The following is a 19,883-nucleotide window of genomic DNA, read 5'->3' as shown; positions in this document are numbered from 1 at the left end:
TGTCTGCTTGAGCCAAAGGCTTAGCAGTTATTCCTGACTTCTTAATTTCTGTCACACCTGGCATCCAATGTAGTAGCAAATTCCTTTGGCTCCATCCTTCCCAATTATCCCTAATCCAATCCCCTCCCAGCTCCCTGACCTCCCAGCACTCCGGTCTAAACCATCATTCTTTCTGGGCTGATCTACAGCAGGAGGTTCTTAACTGGTCCCTTATGTCCCCTCTTGCACTTGGTCCTTAGCCCGTTCTCCCCAGAGCTACGAGGGTAATCCTTTTAAAAGACGGATTAAATTATTTCACTCCGCTGTGGCTTCTTCAGCCCATTAGAACAAAGCCAACTTCCTTCCATGGCCGGCTCTAAATGACCTGCCCCTTGCTTACCCCAGAACCTAACTCTGTCTCACTCTCCCGCTGGCTCACTCGGTTGCACCCAAGCATGCAACCTTCCCATCCCGAGGGCGCACTGAGCGTGTACCCACCCCAGGACTTGGCCCATGTGGTCCGTCTCCTTGGACTGCACTTTGGATAGGCTCTTGGCTCATAGTCTGTCCTCTTTTGGGTCTCTTCCCGTGTGACGGAGTCAGAGAGGCAGTCTGGGACCACCCAGCTACAGGAGCATTTATGCCCCTCTCTAACCCAGTGGTTCTCAGTTCTGGTTGTACATTAGACCTTCCAAAGGAGCTAAAAAAATCCAGTTGCCCAAGCTGTACTCCAGAGCAACTAAAATAGAATCTATCCAGGTGGGATGAAGGCTTCAGCATTTCTTAAAGCCCCCAGGTGCTGGGAGGCCTCGGTGGCTCAGTCTGTTAAGCATCTGCCTTTGGCTCAGGTCATGATCTCAGGGTCCTGGGACGGAGTCCCACATGGGGCTCCTCGCTCAGCATGGAGCCTGCTTCCCCCTCGGCCTGCTTCTCCCCCTGCTTATGCATGCTCTCCCTTTCTGTCTTGACAAATTAATAAAATCTTTGAAAGAGAAAAGCTCCCAGGTGTTTCCAGTATTGCACCAAGCTGGATCCCCACTGCTTGGACTCCTGAACTTGCTTCATTTTTCTTCATAGCACTTATTGCATAATTACTTAATACATAGCATTATGCATTAGTTCGTTTTCTGGAATTTGCTCTGGTGTTAAAACGTTTCCTGTGTTTTATTCACTGCTAACACGTGAGGATCTAGGACAATTTCTTGCAAATTACAGGAATTCTTAATTAATTTCATAAAAGGGCATTCCCCCCACCGCCAAAACAGAAAGAAGATAGCATCAGAAATAAGAACATAGTCCTTTCCAAGAAACAAAGTTTGACTTTATGCTAATTTTTTTAGCTTTGAGTACAAAAATATTGTGATGTGATGTTGTGTGTCATTTGATTATTTTCCTTTAGATATGTTTCTAACATGGGAGTCCATATTTAACACTGTAAGAGAAGTAACACTAAAAAGCCAGATTGTTCAGTTCCTTCATTTTTAATGCCATTTCAAAAATGGCAGCAACATTCACTACTATTTTTTTTGCTAAACCTGAGACAGTCTCCCAAGATACCAAGAGGAGCTTAGAAGACCAGACCCCACTCCTCATATATTCAAAGCAGAGGGCTTAGAGCCAGGTACGAGTGATGGCTGGGCAATGGAGGGCTCTGCCACATCTTTCCAGCCTTGAGTAGCCAAACATCTAGCAGTATTCTTTCTCTTGGTCCTGGGGAAACTTCCTCTTCCACTCCCACCAGCAAAGAGTTGAACGGATAAAGCTGTCTGCATGGAGTTTCATCCTCTAGCATGCGTGATCTCTCATGTCAGGAGAAAGCCCAGTCAGAAGACATGAACAGACATTTCTCCAAAGAAAACGTACAGAAGGCCAGCAGACACATCAAAAGATGCTTAGCATCACTCGCCATCAGGGAAATGTAAATCAAGACCACAACAAAATATCACTTCATGCCTCTGAGAATGACTAAAACAAACAAACAAAAAAACAAACACAAGAAACAAGTGTTGGTGAGGATGTGGAGGAAAAGGAATCCTCGTGCACTGTTGGTGGGAATGCAAGCTGGTGCAGCCACTGCGGAAAACAGATGGAGGGTCTTCAAAAAATTAAAGATAGACCTACCTACCATATGATTATATATGTAAAGAGTACAAAAACACTAGTTCAAAAAGACACATACACCCCTATATTTATTGCAGCATTATTTACAAGAGCCAAAATATGGAAGCCAAAACTCAGTAACAATCTTTCCACTCCATTATGACACCAGAACACATGGATCCTCTTTGTCTCAGACTCTATGCACCTGCGAGAGCTCTGGCTTCATTGTTGCAAACCACAGGGACCAGGGAAACAGCCACATATGCTGTAGAAGGTCCATTGCCTTCTATTAGAGAAATACCTACAGCCACAGCTACGTGACCGCCATTGCTTCGTCACAGCCAACTGTTTGAGTCCCCTGATTTATTTAATTGTCCTTTGTTAACGAATATTCATATTATATTGTTTCCAGCCTCCACCTTTTTACCATGACGAAAAAAAATGCTACATTTCTCCTATAATCGTCAAATTCTGCAAGATGGGAATATTTTCTTTTTAAATCTTATTTTACAGATGAAGAAAAGAGAGAGACATGGAAATTAAAGAACGTGCTAAGCTCACACATGTAGTAAGTGGAAAAGGCAGAATTCTAATCCAGAGCCTGTATTTCTTTTCTACCTTCTGTTGTCTTCCTGCCAAAAAAGGGGAAATACACTAACCTTTATTTAATAGATTGAATAAAATGTTGGAGGAGTGCTGCAGTGTGCCCACCAGCGGTTTCACTACCATTTGTAAACTTTATTTTCTAAGCTCAGCTCATGTTTATTTTTGTGCTTCTTAATTTACATGGCTGTTACATATGATCTTTCCTATTGTATCATCTACAGCACAATTAAAACGATAAAAAAATCTTGGTACCAGTATAAAGATGTGTGGGTAAGATCTGAAGAAATGTTCTTAAATGTTTAAAAACTTTATAAACTTTTTAAAATTTTATAATCTTATAAATTTTATAAATTATAAATTAAATTATAAACTTAAAAATTATAATTTTTTTGAGAGGGAGAGAAAGAGAAAGAGAGGAATTGGAAGAGGGCACAGGGAAAGGGAAAGAGTCTTTTTTTTTTTAAAGATTTTATTTACTTATTTGACAGAGAGAGAGAGCGAGCAAGAGAAGGAACACAGCAGTGGGAGTGGGAGAAGGAGAAACAGCTTCCTGCTGAGCAGGGAGTCCCATGCAGGGCTCAATCCCAGGACCCTGGGATCATGACTGGAGCCAAAGGCAGATGCTTAACCAACTGAGCCACCCAGGTGCCCCAAAAAGGGAGAGAATCTTAAGGAGGCTCCACACCCAGTGCAGAGCAAGACTTCATCTCAAAACCCTAAGATCATAAATGGAGGCAAAATCAAGAGTTGGATGTTTAGGGACACCTGGGTGGCTCTGTCATTAATGTTTGCCTTCAGCTGGGGTCAGGATATCAGGGTCCTGGGATCGGGCTCCCTGCTCAGCGTGAAGCCTGCTTTTCCCTCTCTCAATCCCCCTGCTTGTGTTTTCTCTCTCACTTTGTCTCTCTCTGTCAAATAAATAAATGAAATCTTAAAAAAAAAAAAAAAAGAGTTGGATGTTTAACTCACTGAGCCACCCAGGAACCCCTGTCCTCATTAGTTCTAAAATTCTTTAGTTCTCATGTTAAAGACGTCAGTAGTAATTCATAAATTTTTGAAAGTCCTAAAAATAGGATTTTCCTATTGAACATAACTGTCAAAAATGGAGGTCTTAGCTGACTTAGTTCCAATAGTGAAATCAGACCAACTGCTTCAGAATATTCTTTATGGGTTAGTTAACAAATCTGTTATTACCTCTCAGATGTGATTTGTGAAATCTACGTTATAGTCTATACTTTTTAGATGCTAAAAATACACAGAAATGTTGCATGCAGATCCAAGAAGGCAAAATCCAATCTCTATCATTTTATTTCTGTATGGCTTTTAATTTAAAATTGCTGCTCAGCTCAAGATCCAATTCATATTTATTTTCATTTTAAAGTCTGGCTTATTTTTCTTTTCACACCAGTGGTTCACTTTATTATGAATATTTTCTTCACTGTGAGTTATTACTATATATCACATATATATATATACACACATATGTATATATGTATATATATATATATATATAATTACAGTAATGATTACCAAACATTTTGACAAGTATGGAAAATAGTAGTTAATGTTTTCCATCTGCTACATGGTATGTGCCCCAAAGAACCAACTGAACATACAGAATAAGGAAACACCTACACAAGTACATGACAGAAATATAAATGTCTAATGAATTTATTTTGATCATTTACTTACACATTTTTATAAATGTTACCATATGTTGTTGAAATTACCCATTATCACAATTAGTGCCTGAATGCTGTCACTTCCAGAGCTTCACTCTGGAAAGCATTTTAAAATTGTAATTATTTTATTCCTGTAAAATAGATCATCCTTTATTTCTGAATATCTAATTGCTAAAATTCAACGTAAGAGCTCTGAAATCTATTCCTCACAACAGCTTTCGCAGTGTTTTTGAAAAATCTTTTGTTTGTTTGGCAGACTTGAGTTCTTTCAAGAGTCAAAACCTGTATCTAATGACTTCAAATTCAGACTGCAAATGGCAGAAAAGAAAGGCAGAATGCTTTGTACCTTCTGTCTGCAGGCCTGGAAAGAAAGCGCTGCAGATTACCTGTGTTCCAGGAGCTCGCCGCAGAGTGAGAGGACCCATCTGTCCCCACATTACCCAGCCTTCCCAGGGACTGTGCTGGGGCAAGACAGCTCAGTCACGGCAACACAGGAAAGCCTAAGAAACTCTTCCTAGATTGAGTCCATATCACCGAATGGCACAAGAAGAGAGCTCAGAAAGACATATCCAAACAATCGCTTCAGGTATTATAAATACCTGACATAGTTCTTTTGTTGTGCATTGGGCATTTATTGAGTTTGTACAAAGTGTTGGCACTATCTTACACTCCTTAGAAGCAGGTGCTCTAGTTGGCCTCCATTTACTTTGCCCCCAGGTTACACACCCAAGATGTTGCCCAGCGGGGAGGTGAACACAGACGTCTCACTGTCGAGCTCATACCACTGACCGGTGCACGATGCTACCTCTGAATAAATGAATGGGAGGGGCTAGATTTATTGGTAAAAATGACACAAACATGACTTCCTGTCGTCTTGCCCTAGGTTATAATTATAATTATATTATAATTATGAGGTTTAACTAAGCAGCTTTCTAGCCTGACCTTTTTTTAGTCTTTTTTTCCCCTCTTTTTCTTCTTCCTTTTTTTTCTTTTTAATTTTATTTGAGAAAGAGAAAGAGAGCATGAGCTGGGGGAAGGACAGAGGGAGAAACAGGCTCCCCACCGAGCAGGGAGCCCGATGTGGGACTCAATCGCAGGACCTGGGATCATGACCTGAGCCGAAGGCAGATGCTCAACCAACTGAGCCACTCGGGCGCCCCTATTTTTTTCATCTTATATTAATGTTTACAGACTCTGGTGTATCACAATTAGTACTGCATGTGCAAATTCCACACAATAAAATTTTTTTAAAAATAGGATTGGGGAGGGTATGTGCTTTGGTGAGTGCTGTGAAGTGTGTAAACCTGGTGATTCACAGACCTGTACCCCTGGGGATAAAAATATATGTTTATAAAAAATAAAAAATTAAAAAAAAAAATAGGAATTGAATCAAATAGCTGTCCCATTTGTGGTACTGGCAAAATGAATGTCAAAGAATCGGTTCTGGGAAAAAAAAAAAAAAAAAAAGAATCTGCTCTGCTCTCAAACTGCCAAGTCAGAAATGAACCCCACAAGGGGCGCCTGGGTGACTCAGTGGGTTAAGCCTCTGCCTTCGGCTCGGGTCATGATCTCGGGGTCCTGGGATCGGGCCCCATGTTGGGCTCTCTGCTCGGCAGGGAGCCTGCTTCCCTCTCTCTCCCTGCCTACTTGTGATCTCTCTCTCTGTCAAATAAATAAAATCTTAAAAGAAAGGAAGAAAGAAAGAAAGAAAGAAAGAAAGAAAGAAAGAAAGAAAGAAAGGAAGGAAGGAAACCGATGGAGTCAGGAGCTCCCGGAGACAGACAAAACTGTGAACATAGGTGCATGTACACATTTTCCCTGAGAAGAGGTCACATGGCATTTATCAGATATTCACATCCTAAAATATGAAGACCCACTGCACTAAAATCTCTTAAAATGTGAAACTGACTTCCCACATTACTTTTGTACCTAGGAAAAACGTTAATCCATAAGAGAAAACCTTGCCTGTGATATATATTTCATGGTAATGTAATAACTTGGTACTGTGATCTACTCAAAAGCAAAGTTAGAGAAAAACTGAAGATGTTTGCCATCAGGTTTACGATGAACTACTATGTTAAAAGAGGAAGCAACATTGAGTTGATACAGTACTGACTGTTTCATCAATACGTGGGCCCGGTCTCTGAGTAATCTTTCCTTCACTTACTCCCAAAGGGACAAGAACACATGGTTCTGTTCTGTTGACAATATCTCCTTACAAGGGTCACAGCACTGAAGTCCCGTCTCAGAGATTTTCCTTCTTTAGCTTCCACATTTGAGTTCAAGTTCATAGTTACAACAGGAATTAAAAACTTCAACTAAATACTGATGATATAATGCAGTCCCTTGACATCTTTGATTAAAAAGCACCTAGGGTGTATTTATTGCTGAAAAATAGCATGTTTTAGAAATTCAGCTGCGAATGTCCTGAATCCTCCATCCCACGTTGTAGAATGGAGCAGGGAATGTGAGAAGGAAGAGAGCTGATGTAGAACGTAACCAATGAGAGGAAACTAAAGCTTACCCACAGCACATATTCCCCTTACTATACAAACACGTTATGGCAAAGAGATAAAATGATCTTACCCAATCCTGCTATCTCTTCTCTTTGTGCAGCAAGTATCAACAAGATGAGTGCACGTCATCTACAGTGCAATAAGGAAACTGCTTTTGAATCGTACAACATGTGATTTTACTGATTTTTACATTACAGAGAGTTAGGAATTTAATATTTTTTTCTCTCTCTTTTTCTTTTCTTTCTTTCTTTCTTTTTTTTTTTTTTTGTGTGTGTGTGTGAGATAGAGTCTGCACATGCGGGCATGGGTGTACAAGCAAGGGGAAGGATCGGGGCCGGGTTAGAGGGAGAGAATTTCAAGCAGACTCAGCACTGAGCTCTGAGCCCTAGGTAGGATTCAATCTCATGACCCTGAACCATGACCTAAGCCAAAATCTAGAGTCCGACTCCTAACTGAGGGAGATATCTGGGCACCCCAAGGAATTTAATCTGTTCTAGGAGTTAGCAAATATAAGGGTTCCATCCTTTGAGTTGCAGGAAATAAAAACGGAATTCACAGTCTTGTTATATTATGACTATACAATTGAAGTGTTTGAGTCTGGACCTGTCCATGCACTCCAGTAAGATCAATGACATTCATGTGGTATCCAGGAAATGTTGTGCTTGCTCTTGTTTTGTTTTGCTTTAGATTTACTTATTTATCTGGGAGAGAGAGAGAGAGAATGCTCACATGAGTTAGGGGCAGGAGCTGAGGGAGAAGGAGACAGAATCTCAAGCGGATGCCAGTTGAGCACAAAATCTGACTAGGGGCTCCATCTCATGACCCTGAGATCATGACCTGAGCCGAAATCAAGTCAACAATCAATCAGCTGAGCCACAGAGATGCCCCAAGTGTGCTTTAATCTTGATAATGGACGGAAGGAGTTTCCTCCTTCTTTTGCAAAAGAAAGGAAGTCTATGGTAGTCTATGAATGTTTTTTCCAAACTGGACTACAATATTTGGTCCCAAATATGCATTTAATATTTGTTGAGTATCAGCATAAAAAGAGATAGAATTATATATAGGAATATTTACAATCTATCCCTGAAAATCATTGATGATCTTGCTTTGGACACTTATCCCAGATGTCCAGAAACATTCCTAGGGCATTAAAATGACATTAATGAACAATCCAAGACTTATGTTTCTTTCCTATACTGTTAACCCAACACCAAGCTCAAGCTTCAGGTACAGCAAAGCCAAAGGCCTAGCAAATCAAGTAAGTCACTAGCACAGTGATCGTGTACAGTAGAAATGTCAGTCTTAATCCAAAAGCAAAGACAAGGGAGGGTCGGGAGGGGAGTCTAATCCACAAACAAAAGTGGCTGATAGGAAAAACAGGCAGAGCATCAAAGGAACCCAGAGCCAATTAAATCTTGGGCCAAGAGTCCATTGAGGCTCATGATAAAATAGACAAAGAATTACCTCTATCCTTATTGTAGAAACAGACATTTGAATTAGGGCTCTCCTGACCAAGAAAATACAATCATGCATCTTCTTTTAAGAATTTAAGCCCAGTGCACACCCACAATCTTTGAATACAGCCTCTATTATCAATGGAAATCACAGCAGAAATCTACCAACTATTTTCATAATTCTCAGATTTCACTCAATTTCACACCGATAAATGTTTTGAAATTTTACACTCCATCTTCTCTCATGGTCATTTTGCATTCTTAATCACCTCTCCAGAAACTGTGTTTCTTTAAATTAGGCATCCTAATAAAAGTGTATAAAAACATATACATGAACACACATCTTGTTCTTCCTTGGCTTTTCTCTCAGCCTCTGAACCTGCAAATTTTTAATTTCTTCTTATCACATTGTCCATAACAGCAAGACACCCGATATTCTTTCCTTTGTAACTTTCCACAAATTCAATGGCATGATGTGTGAGCTTGATTGACGGAAAGGGAATAGGATATATTTTTAAAGATTTTATTTATTTGTCAGAGAGAGAGAGAGAGAGAGCACAAGCAAGGGGAGAAGCAAAGGGAGAGGGAGAAGCAGGCTTTCTGCTCAACAGGATACCCAGCTCCAGGCTTGAAACCAGGACCCTGGGATCATGAACTGAGCCAAAGTCAGACACTTAACTGACTGAGCCACGCAGACATTCCAGCGGAATAGGGTATTGTAAAGTTTATTTTAATTTTTTTAATTTCTAGATTATTAATCAAGTCATTTATTTTAATTCTCAAGTTATCATTACTATTATTATTTCAGGCAAAGGTATGGGTTTTTTCCAAAGTTGTTGGCAAATTAACTTGAATCCTCCCAAATATTTCATGGCAATATAGGGCAGAGATAAAAGCTCTTTATCTCTGCACCGGAAGAGACAAACAGTCTTCCACCTTCCCTCTGACCCCAAATCCCTATAAATGACAGGGGGGAAATAATTAAAATCTAGAACAGTGCCAGAAAGCAAGAAAGTAGAAAAAGTTCCGAGGTATTTCTGAGAGACAGATAGGTAGGACTGGCTGAGGGGAAAACCATGGCAAAAACACACCAGCAAGAACTGCCGTGAAACAGAATGCTCTGCAATTTCCAAACTCAGAGAAGATGCTTGCGAGGTGGATGCTGGATGCACAGACCCTCCCTCCTGCTGCAGAGACCCTCTTTCCCATTGTCAAGGAGCAAGTCGTGGAGAAGGCTGGAGAAGTGAGCGTAGATAGCTAAGTTGCTCCTTGCAACTGATGTCACTCAGGCCGAGCAAAGTGGTCCCCTCCAAGGGTATGCATGCCTAGCATGTTTCATCCAGCAGCCTGTCCTGTTCCTTCTCCTCATCATGGGAGAAAGACCTCGACAAGTACAGTACCCAAACCCAAAACTGCCAAACACAAGAGGGAAATCAGCATTATATCAGTATCACGTACCAAACCTCATTATCACAATAAATACTGGAGGGAAAAATGCTTAACAGAGCAAACAAAATGAGGCTTTAATAGAAGTGAAACTATGATCCACAGGAGAACATCATCACTCTGAAAAAAGAATGGGTATTATAAAAATGTAACTTTAGATCTTAAAATTAAAAAAATGTTTTATTATTACAGTAAAACTCAGTATTTCTGCTGAATGATAGAATGGACACAAGGGAAGAGCAAGTTAATAAGCTGTTCCCCCAGCCCTAAAGGCACCGCAACACAATGAATGGGTGGGAAATACGACATAAAAGTTGAGGTTTGAGAAGGGCACCTGGGTGGCTCTGCTGGGTAAACATCATGGTTTCCTCTCAGGTCGTGATCTCACAGTTGTGAGATCGAGCCCTGTATCAGCTCCACACTCAACACAGAGTCTGCCCGAGATTCTCTCTCTCTCCCCTTCCTTCTGTCTCTCCCCACAGCTCCCTCTCTCCCCCGTCTCTCTCAAATAAATAAATCTTAAAAAAAAAAAAAAAAAGAATCCCAGGCGCCCCCAAGATTTTATTTTTAAGCAATCTCTAGATGGGGCTTGAATTCACAACCTCGAGATCAAGAGTCCCATGCTCCACCAACTGAGCCAACCAGGCACCCCATGTCCTTTTTTTTTAATGACAGATGATCTACAAGAACAACAACAACAGCAACAACAAAATATCAGGTTGATAGCAAAGCTCTCATTGGCAAAAATAAATGCCAAAAGATAGCAGAAAACTATCTTTCACATACCTAAAGTAAAGAACACAAAACCTAGAATTCTATACATAATCAATGACTGAAGAAAGAAGATATTTCAATATATATTCAAGTACGAAAAAATGAGAGTTTACTCCTTATTGACATTTGTAAAGGAACCGCTGAAGACTATGCATCAGCCATAAAACTGATTCAAAGAATGAAGGAGGAAATTCAATGGTGAGTAAGTTCATTTGGCTAAGCTAAATGAAGTAGTGAGTGTGAAAACAAACAAACAAACAAACACCACAGTATGGGGTGGTTGGGTGACTCAGTTTGTTAAGTGTCTAACTCTTGATTTTAGCTTAGGTCATGATCTCATGGTCCTGGGATCAGGTGCCACACTCAGCCGTAGGGAGCCTGCTTGATGATTACCTCTCTCCCTCTGCCTCTTCCCCCCACCTGATTTTCTCTCTCTCTCTCTAAAATAAAAATAAATAAATCTTAAAAGGAAAAAAAAATAATAATAGTAATTTTCATGGATGTGTTTAAAAATCGGAAAATTCTAGATAACAATACTAGGAAAGCTAATAGCAGGCTGTTTCAATTTGAAATAAAAAATTACAAATATCTTCACTGCTTTTGGAAGAGAACAGTTAGTAATTAACCTTGGAACTTCTTGGAGAGGGGCACTTGGGTGGCTTAGTTGGTTAAGAGTCCAACTCTTGGTTGGTCACGATCTCAGGATCATCAGCTGGAGCCCTAGAGTCAGACTCCCTACTCAGTGAGGAGTCTGCTTCTCTCTTTCTGCCCTTCCCCCTGTATGCATGTTCTCTCCCCCACCAAATAAACAAAATTTTAGAATAAAAAGAAAGAGCTTACTGGAGAAATATAAAACTAAGATACGTGTTGAAAATTTAAGAGTAACTTTTAAAACAAACCATGAGAGTTAAGAAAAATGTACTACTCCAACAAAAGGAGCAAGAATAAAAGTAGAAAAAGCAAGTAGGGATAAAAGCTTGGTAAAAAGATGACATAAGGTAGGACAAATTCTAAGGAAATTAATAAATTTTTGAAAATTTATCTTTAGAACACTACCCATCAAAACCTATAGGGTCATTAATCCAGTATGTAAGTGAAAAGTCATAGTTTTATATGTACTTGTTATAATACAAGAAGCAGTCAACTTAAATCTGAAAAAAAATTTAAAAACTTGGAAGGAGGAAATAAAAGCAAGGATAGAAATTAAAGAAATGATGATCAAATAATTTTAAAATAAGAGTTAAACTGCAAAATCAAAACTTGCTTTTCTTAAAAGAGTAGTAAATTTAAAAAGCTTTAAAAGCCCTCCTAAGGAAAAAAGAGAGTAAACACAGATTAATATTAAGAATGGAAAAGGGTTCAGAAGTACAAATAAAGAATAGATTTTTTTTTAATTTTTAAAAATGTTTGAAAATGTTATGGCAATTTAAAAATTAATGACAAACACATTTTTAGAAACACTATCAAGTTGGCTGAAGAAGAAATTTAACACCTGATTCACCCAATGCTATCAAAGAAATTGAATTGGTTGGTAAAAATTTCCATCTCTTAAATGCACTAGACCCAGATAAGTCAGAGGAAGGATTTAACAATCTTCTAAGAAACAGGCTATTTCTGGTCTGTGGGAAAGAAGGCAGAGTAGAAGGGTCCTAAGCTTTTCTTCTCCCACGGATGTAAGTAGGTAACCCTCACAGCAGTGCAAATCACTCAGAAAACGACCTAAGACTTACAGAAGAAAGAGAAGATGTCACATTGAAGAAAGTTAGGAAGGGTGAAGTCACAGCAGACAAAGTCTAGTTGCTAAATGGACTGTAGACATGCTTGTTGGAGAGGGAGATGGCAGTGCAGAGAAGCATAAAAAACAGACTTTCACATTGGGGAGCCACAAATGGGAATGGCAAATCCCCAAAACATTTGCTTTTGAAAGAGAGAGGACGAATTTCATGAGTTCTTATAACTAGAGGGACTTAAAGCCTGGAATCTTAAAAACTGGCAGGTTCAGCTCTAAGAGAGCCCAAAGGGTCCAGGAAAGCAGAGTCCCCACCTTTAAAAGACCCCATGAGGCTATCAGCAGAAACTTTGCAGGCCAGAGGGAGTGACATGATATATTCAAAGTGCTGAGAGGGAAAAAGAATGCAGTTAAGAATATTCTGTCCAGCAAGACTATCATTCAGAACAGGAGGATAGACAAAGAGCTTTCCAGACAGGGGCGCCTGGGTGGCTTGGTCGGCTAAGCTTCCAATTCTTGATCTCAGCTCAGGTCTTGATCTCACGGTTATGAGTTCAAGCCCCTCAATGGACTCCATGCTGGATATGGAGCCTACTTTAAAAAAAAAAAAAAATTTCCCAGACAAACAAAAACTAAAGGAGTTCATGACTACTAAACCAGCCCTGCAAGAAATACTATCTGGGACTTTTTGAATGAGAAGGAAAGACCATAAGAGAGAAAATGAAAAGTAAAAACACAAAAGCAGTAAAAACAAGTATATTTGTAAAAATCAGTCAAGAGATTCATAAAATAAAAGGACATACCTAAAATGTGGAGGGAGAGAAGAAAAGAATGGGTTTTAACTTAAGCAACTATCAAATCTGTTAGATGTAGAAGATGTTATATATAAACGTAATGGTAATCACAAATCAAAAACCACTAATCGATATGCAAAAAAAAAAGCGAAAGGAATCCAAGAATATCACTAAAGAAAGCCAACAAATCATGAAAGACAGCAAGAGAGGAAAAGATCAAAGAAAATCTACAGAAGCAACCATAAAACAAGCAACAAAATAGCAATCAATATATATCTATCAGTACTTCCTTTGAATAAAAACAAACTAAAGGCTCCAACCAAATGACATATGGTGACAGAGACCCAGCTGTATGCTGCCTACAAAAGACTCAATTCAGACCAAAAAACACCTGCAGATTTAAAGTGAGGAGTTGGAGAAACATTTATCATACAAATGGATGTCAATCGAAAGCCAGAGTAGTAATAGTTAAATCAGACAAAACAGACTTTATTTTTTTATTTTTATTTTTTCAGGACAAAACAGACTTTAAAACAGAGATTGTAACAGACAAAGAAAGACACTGTATAATAAAGGGGACAATCCAACAAGAGGATATAACAATTGTAAATATTTATGCACTCAAATATACATAAATCCATTAATAAAAACATAAAGGAAATAATTGATAGTAATACAATAATAGTAGGGGACTTTAACACCTTACATGCATCGATGGGTAGATAATCCAAGCAGAAAATCAACAAGGAAACAGTGGCTTTGAATGACACACTGGAGCAGGTGGATTTAACAGACATTCAGAACATTCCATCCTAAAACAGCAGAATACCACATTCTTTTCAAGTGTACATAGAACATTCTCCAGAACAGATCACACATTAGGTCACAAAATAAGTCTCAACAAATTCAAAAAAATATAAGTCATACCATATGTCATTTCTGACCACAATGTTATGAAACCAGAAATCAACCACAGGAAAAAATTTGGAAAGAGCACAAATACATGGAAGGTCAAATTATATGCTACTAAACAATGAATGGGTCAATGAAGAAATAAAAGTAGAAATAAAAAATTACATAGAAAAAATTAAAATCAAAACACAATGATCCAAAATCTTTGGGGTGCAGTAAAAGTGGTTCTAAGAAGGAAGTTCATAGCAATAGAGGCCTGACTCAATGAGCAGGAAAAAAATCCCAAATAAACAATCTAACTTGTACCTAAAGGATCTAGAAAAAAGACAAAACAACACTCAAACCCAGCAAAAGGAAGGAAATAATAAAAATCAGAACAGAAATAAATATATAGAAACTAAAAGGAACAAAAGAACAGATCAATGAAACCAGCAGCTGATTCTTTGAAAAGGTCAACAAAATTAATAAACTTCTAGCCAGACTCATCAAAAAGAAAGAAAGAAAGAGAGAGAGAGAGCGCGAGAAAGAAACCAAATAAACAAAATCACTAATGAAAGAAATAATAATGAACACCACAGAAATACAAAGAATTTTAACAGAGTATTATGAAAACATATATGCCAACAAATTCAACTATCTAGAAGAAATGGATAAATTCCTAGAAGCATATAAATAATCAAAACTGAAACAAGAAGAAATAGGTAATTTGATCAGACCAATTACCAGGAGTGAAATTGAATCAATAATCAAAAAACTTCCAAAAAACAAAAGGACCAGACAGCTTCACAGGCAAATTCTACCAGACATTTAAAGCAGAGTTAATACGTATTCTTCTCAAACTATTTCAAAAAATAGAAGGGAAGGAAAACTAAATTCATTCTAATGAAGCCGGTATCACCCTGATACCAAAACCAGGTAAAGACACTGCAAAAAAGAGAAACACAGGCCAGGATCTCTCATGAATATAGATGCGAAAGTCCTTACAAAATATTAACAAACTGAATCCAACAGTACATTAATAAAAAAAAATTACATGCACAATCGAGTGGGATTTATTCCCAGGTTGCAAGGTGGTTCAATAGTCCCAAAACAATCAACATGATATGTCACATCGTTGAGAGAAAGGATGAAAACCATATGATCATTTCAATAGATGCAGAAAAACCACACAACAGAGTACAACATCCATGCATGATAAAAACTCCCTACAGAGTTGGTCTACAGGAACATAAACTCACGATAATAAAGGGCTTATGTTATATGTAGAAAATCCTAAAGACTCCACCAAAAACTACCAGAACTGATACATGAATTCAGTAAAGTTGCAAGATATAAAATCAATGTGCAGAAATCTGCTGCATTTCTGGAAGTCAAGAGTGAAGTAGCTCAAAGAGAACTTAAGAAAACAATCCCATTCACATTCTAAGAATAAACTTAACCAAAGAGGTGAAAGACCTCTGAAAATTATAAAACAAACAAACAACCAAACAAAAACCACCCAACAACTGATGAAAGAAATGTAAGATGATGCAAAGAAATAGAAAGGCATTCCGTGCTCATGGATTGGAAGAAAAAATATTATTATAATGTCTATACTACCCAAAGCAATCTACAGATTTAATGCAATCTCTACCAAAATATCAACAGCATTTTTCACAAAACTAGAACAAACAATCCTCAAATCTATATGGAACCACAAAAGACCTTGAATAATCAAAGCATCTTGAAAAAGGAAAACAAAACTTGAGGCACGACAATTTCAGATTCCAAGTTACATTATAAAATGGTAGTAATTAAAACAGTATGGTACTGGTATAAAAATAGATACATAGGTCAATGGAATAGAGTAGGAAACTCAGAAATAAATCCATAATTATATGATGAATTAATCTTCAATAATGGAGGAACGAATATACAGTGGAGGAAATAGAGTATCTTCAATAAATGGTGCTGGGAAAACTAGACAGTTACATACAAAAAAATGGAACTGGATTACTTCTTTTCATCATCCATAAAAATAAACTCAAAATGGATTAAAGATCTAAATGTGAGACCTGAGACCATAAAAATCCTTGAAGAGAGCACAGGTAGTAAGTTCTCTGACATTGGCTGTAGCGACACTTTTCTAGGTATGTCTCCTGATGCAAGGGAAATAAGAGTAAACTATTGGGACAACATCAAAATAAAATGCTTCTGTACAGTAAAGGAAGTAATCAACAAAACTAAAAGACAACCTACAGAATGGGAGAAGATATTTGCAAATGACCTATCTGATAAAGGGTTAGTATCTGAAATATATAAAGATACATAAATATCTTTATATATATATATAAAGATATAAATATCTTTATATATCTTTGATATATATATAAAGATATAAATATCAAAGATATATAAAGATAAAATATAAAGATATATAAAGATATATAAATATAAAGATAAACATATATAAATACAGAAGATATATAACTATAAAAGTTAAAGTAGAAATAGAAATATATATAAATATAAAAATATATAAAGTTACAAGTCCATACCCAAAAAACAAATAATCTGATTAAAAAATGGGCAGAGGACATTAGCAGACATTTCTCCAAAGAAGGCATCCAGATGGCAGACAGACACATGAAAAGATGCTGATTATCATGTATCATCAGGGAAATGCAAATCAAACCATAATGAGATGTCACCTCATATCTGTCAGAATGGCTAAAATCAAAAACACAAGAAACAAGTGTTAAGAAGGATGTGGAGGAAAAGGAACCTCTTGCACTGTTGGTGGGAATGCAAACTGGCGCAGCCACCGTGCAAGAGAGTATGGAGGTGCCTCAAAAAAAATTAGCAATAGAACTACCCTATGATCCAGTAATTGTACTACTGGGTATTTCTCCCAAAATACAAAAACACTGATTCAGAAGGATACGTGCATCCCTCCTGCTTGTTGCAGCATTGTTTACAATAGCTAAGTAAGGAACCCCCCCAATGTCTATTGACAGATGAATGGGTAAAGAAGTGATACACAGACACACACACACACACACACACACACACACACACACACACACACTGGAATATTATTCAGTTATAAGAAGGAATGAAATCTCACCATTTGCAATGGCAAGGATGGAGCTAGAGAGTCTAACGGTAAGCAAAGCCAAAGAAGGCCATAAGAGAAAGACAAATACCATGCAATCTCACTCATATGTGGAATTTAAGAAACAAAAACCAATGAAGGGAAAAAAAGAGCAAGAGAGAAAGAAACCAGGAAACAGTGTTTTTCTTTCTTTTTTGTTTTTTAAAGATTTTATTTATTTGACAGACAGACACAGTGAGAGAGGGAACACAAGCAAGGGGAGCAGGAGAGGGAAAAGCAGACTTCCATCCCAATGCGGGGCTCAATCCCAGGACTCTGGGATCATGACCTGAGTTGAAGGCAGACGCTTAAAGACTAAGCCACCGAGGTGCCTCTAGAAACAGAGTCTTAACTCTGAGAACAAACTAATGATAACCAGAGGTGGGGGGATGGGTGAAACTGGTGATGGGTATTAAAGAGTACACTTACCATGATGGAAAAATAAAATAAAGAAAAAGGTGTGGCAGGCGAGAATTCTACCACTGAACCACCCATGCGCCGATAAGAAAAAGGTGTGTGTGTGGGGAGAAACAGGTTACTTCTATCTCCTATAAACTTTTGCAAAGAATAGAAAGAAATCTATTCTTACACGGCTCATATAACACTGTTACCCAAATTGGACAATAAAAGAAAATCAGAGGCCAATCTCACCTCAACATGAATGTAGTAATGCTATATAAACTTTAATAAAACAAAACTGCATTATATTCTGACATTAAGGGTTTTCAAGCATTTTTTCAAGATTAAAAAACAGTAATAATACCATTGGCCACATGCATAGAAGGAGAGACTCCTTATGTTCTTCCCAATAGATTAACACACATGATTTGATGAAAATTTAACTCATTCATGAAAAAAATACTTTGTAGCAAACTCTCCTTACCTCTACAAAGGTATAAAACTAAAACAAATAAGAAGTCCCACTCAATGATGAAAATATTTCTAACAATTAGCCCTTATTGAATTTCATGTGTTTTAAATGATTTCACATGTCTTAAATAATTTAATCCTAAGAGCCCTGATAGTGAGGTATTATCTTCTCCATTTGAAAAATGGAAAATGTGAACGAGAAAGGTTAAGTAACTTGCCCAAAATCACACAGGTAGTAAGGTTGAGCTGGGCGGTGAACCCAAGCATATCAGCCTCAAAGTCCATACTTTTAACTAGGATGCCAGAATTCCTTCATTTCCACTGCCCGTGTAGACCACATACTCTTGGATTGAGTGTGTATTCTGTCTAGTTCTGTTTGAACAGAATTTATGTGGGCCCTAGAACTTGTGTCTTAGGGTCATTTTCCCCTGGGGTCCCCACATCCATTTCAGCTGTAGAGTCATTCTCAGCAGATTCCTGAACAGAAAGAATCTGTTCTTCATGCTCCTGAAGTCTATGCCCCTTGGGGCCTATAATGAGGTTCAATACTTCTGCCATGTTCTCTCCTCCAAAAAACTAACCTTAATCAGCTTTTGAATTTTCTATAGTCTTAAGAAGTTACTTGACTTCAGGGCGCCTGGGTGGCTCAGTGGGTTAAGCGTCTGCCTTTGGCTCAGGTCATGATCCCAGGGTCCTGGGATCGAGCCCCGCATCGGGCTCTCTGCTCGGTGGGGAGCCTGCTTCCCTCTCTCTCTCTGCCTGCCTGCCTACTTGTGATCTCTGTCAAATAAATAAATAAAATATTTAAAAAAAAAGAAGTTACTTGACTTCAATGGGATGCAGAAGATCTTCCCTTTCTCCCATTGTTCACTGTGGTAGAGATCTACGACCATGCTCTTCCAGGCTACATTTCCCCTACTCTTTTAAGAAGGTTCCCTTAATTTTACAAATCTTATCCTGCCCCTCACAGTGATCCCTTTCCTTATCAGCAGCCCTGTTTGGTGGGACTGAGTGTTCTCCCTTTATTATTTCCCCTTGGTTTAAGGCTCAGACATTGCTTTGTTAACATAGTCTTCTATTTTTGTTTTAGGAAGGTTCCCACAGGACAGAAATATAAAGCCAAGGAGTTACTGAATGATCAAAACCACCCACTGTTTACCGAATCTTGCCCACCGTTGCTTCCATTGGAAAAATTCATACTCTCTCAGTAGCCATCAGGCCCAGGTCAATCAATTTGGTCCCTCCTAGTTCCTTGTAGTACTTCTCCTCTTTCCTGTGTTTCTCTTCGGAGAAGATTTAACTCGAGAAATTCTTGGTCCCTTAGGACCCAGGAGATACAAAAATCTTTACCTAAATAACTTTATCACTTCGAGACTGACTTAATAATATGTGAAAGGGTCTAATTTAATTGTCCTTGTTCTAGACTTAAAAGTCTGTTCAGACTTTTTGTAACCACTCTGACTAGCTCCTCTGCTCTTCCAGGGAAAATCTCCAAGGGCACTTGTAATTACTCAGTTATCTCCTGGATTTGTGCTCCCTCTGGGGGCATTAGTCTGGTTTTCTCTGTTACATTTTTTAAGACTCTAGTCACTCTCTCTAACCTATTAATTTTTAATTATTCCCTGCCCCTTTAAAGTCCCCTGTCAAGTCTGGTTATTGTTGCTGTGTTTTCCTTTCTGTATGTTGAATGTGACCTTCAAGATCTCTACGTAAGTGTTCTGTCTAATTTGTTCTCCCAAATTCTAGCAATTCCTTTATGGAAATCTCTATTTTTCTTTCTCTCAAGCATTCTCCAGCTTGTCTTCTGCTATTTCCTGAGCCATGTTTTTGGGCATCACTATACTGAAGAAAATAAGAGATTCACCTTATTATATAAAAAGGAATTTAA

The sequence above is a fragment of the Mustela erminea genome, chromosome 6 (genome assembly GCF_009829155.1).
Source record: "Mustela erminea isolate mMusErm1 chromosome 6, mMusErm1.Pri, whole genome shotgun sequence".
NCBI lineage: Eukaryota > Metazoa > Chordata > Mammalia > Carnivora > Mustelidae > Mustela > Mustela erminea.
Note: the sequence above shows the minus strand (reverse complement) of the source record.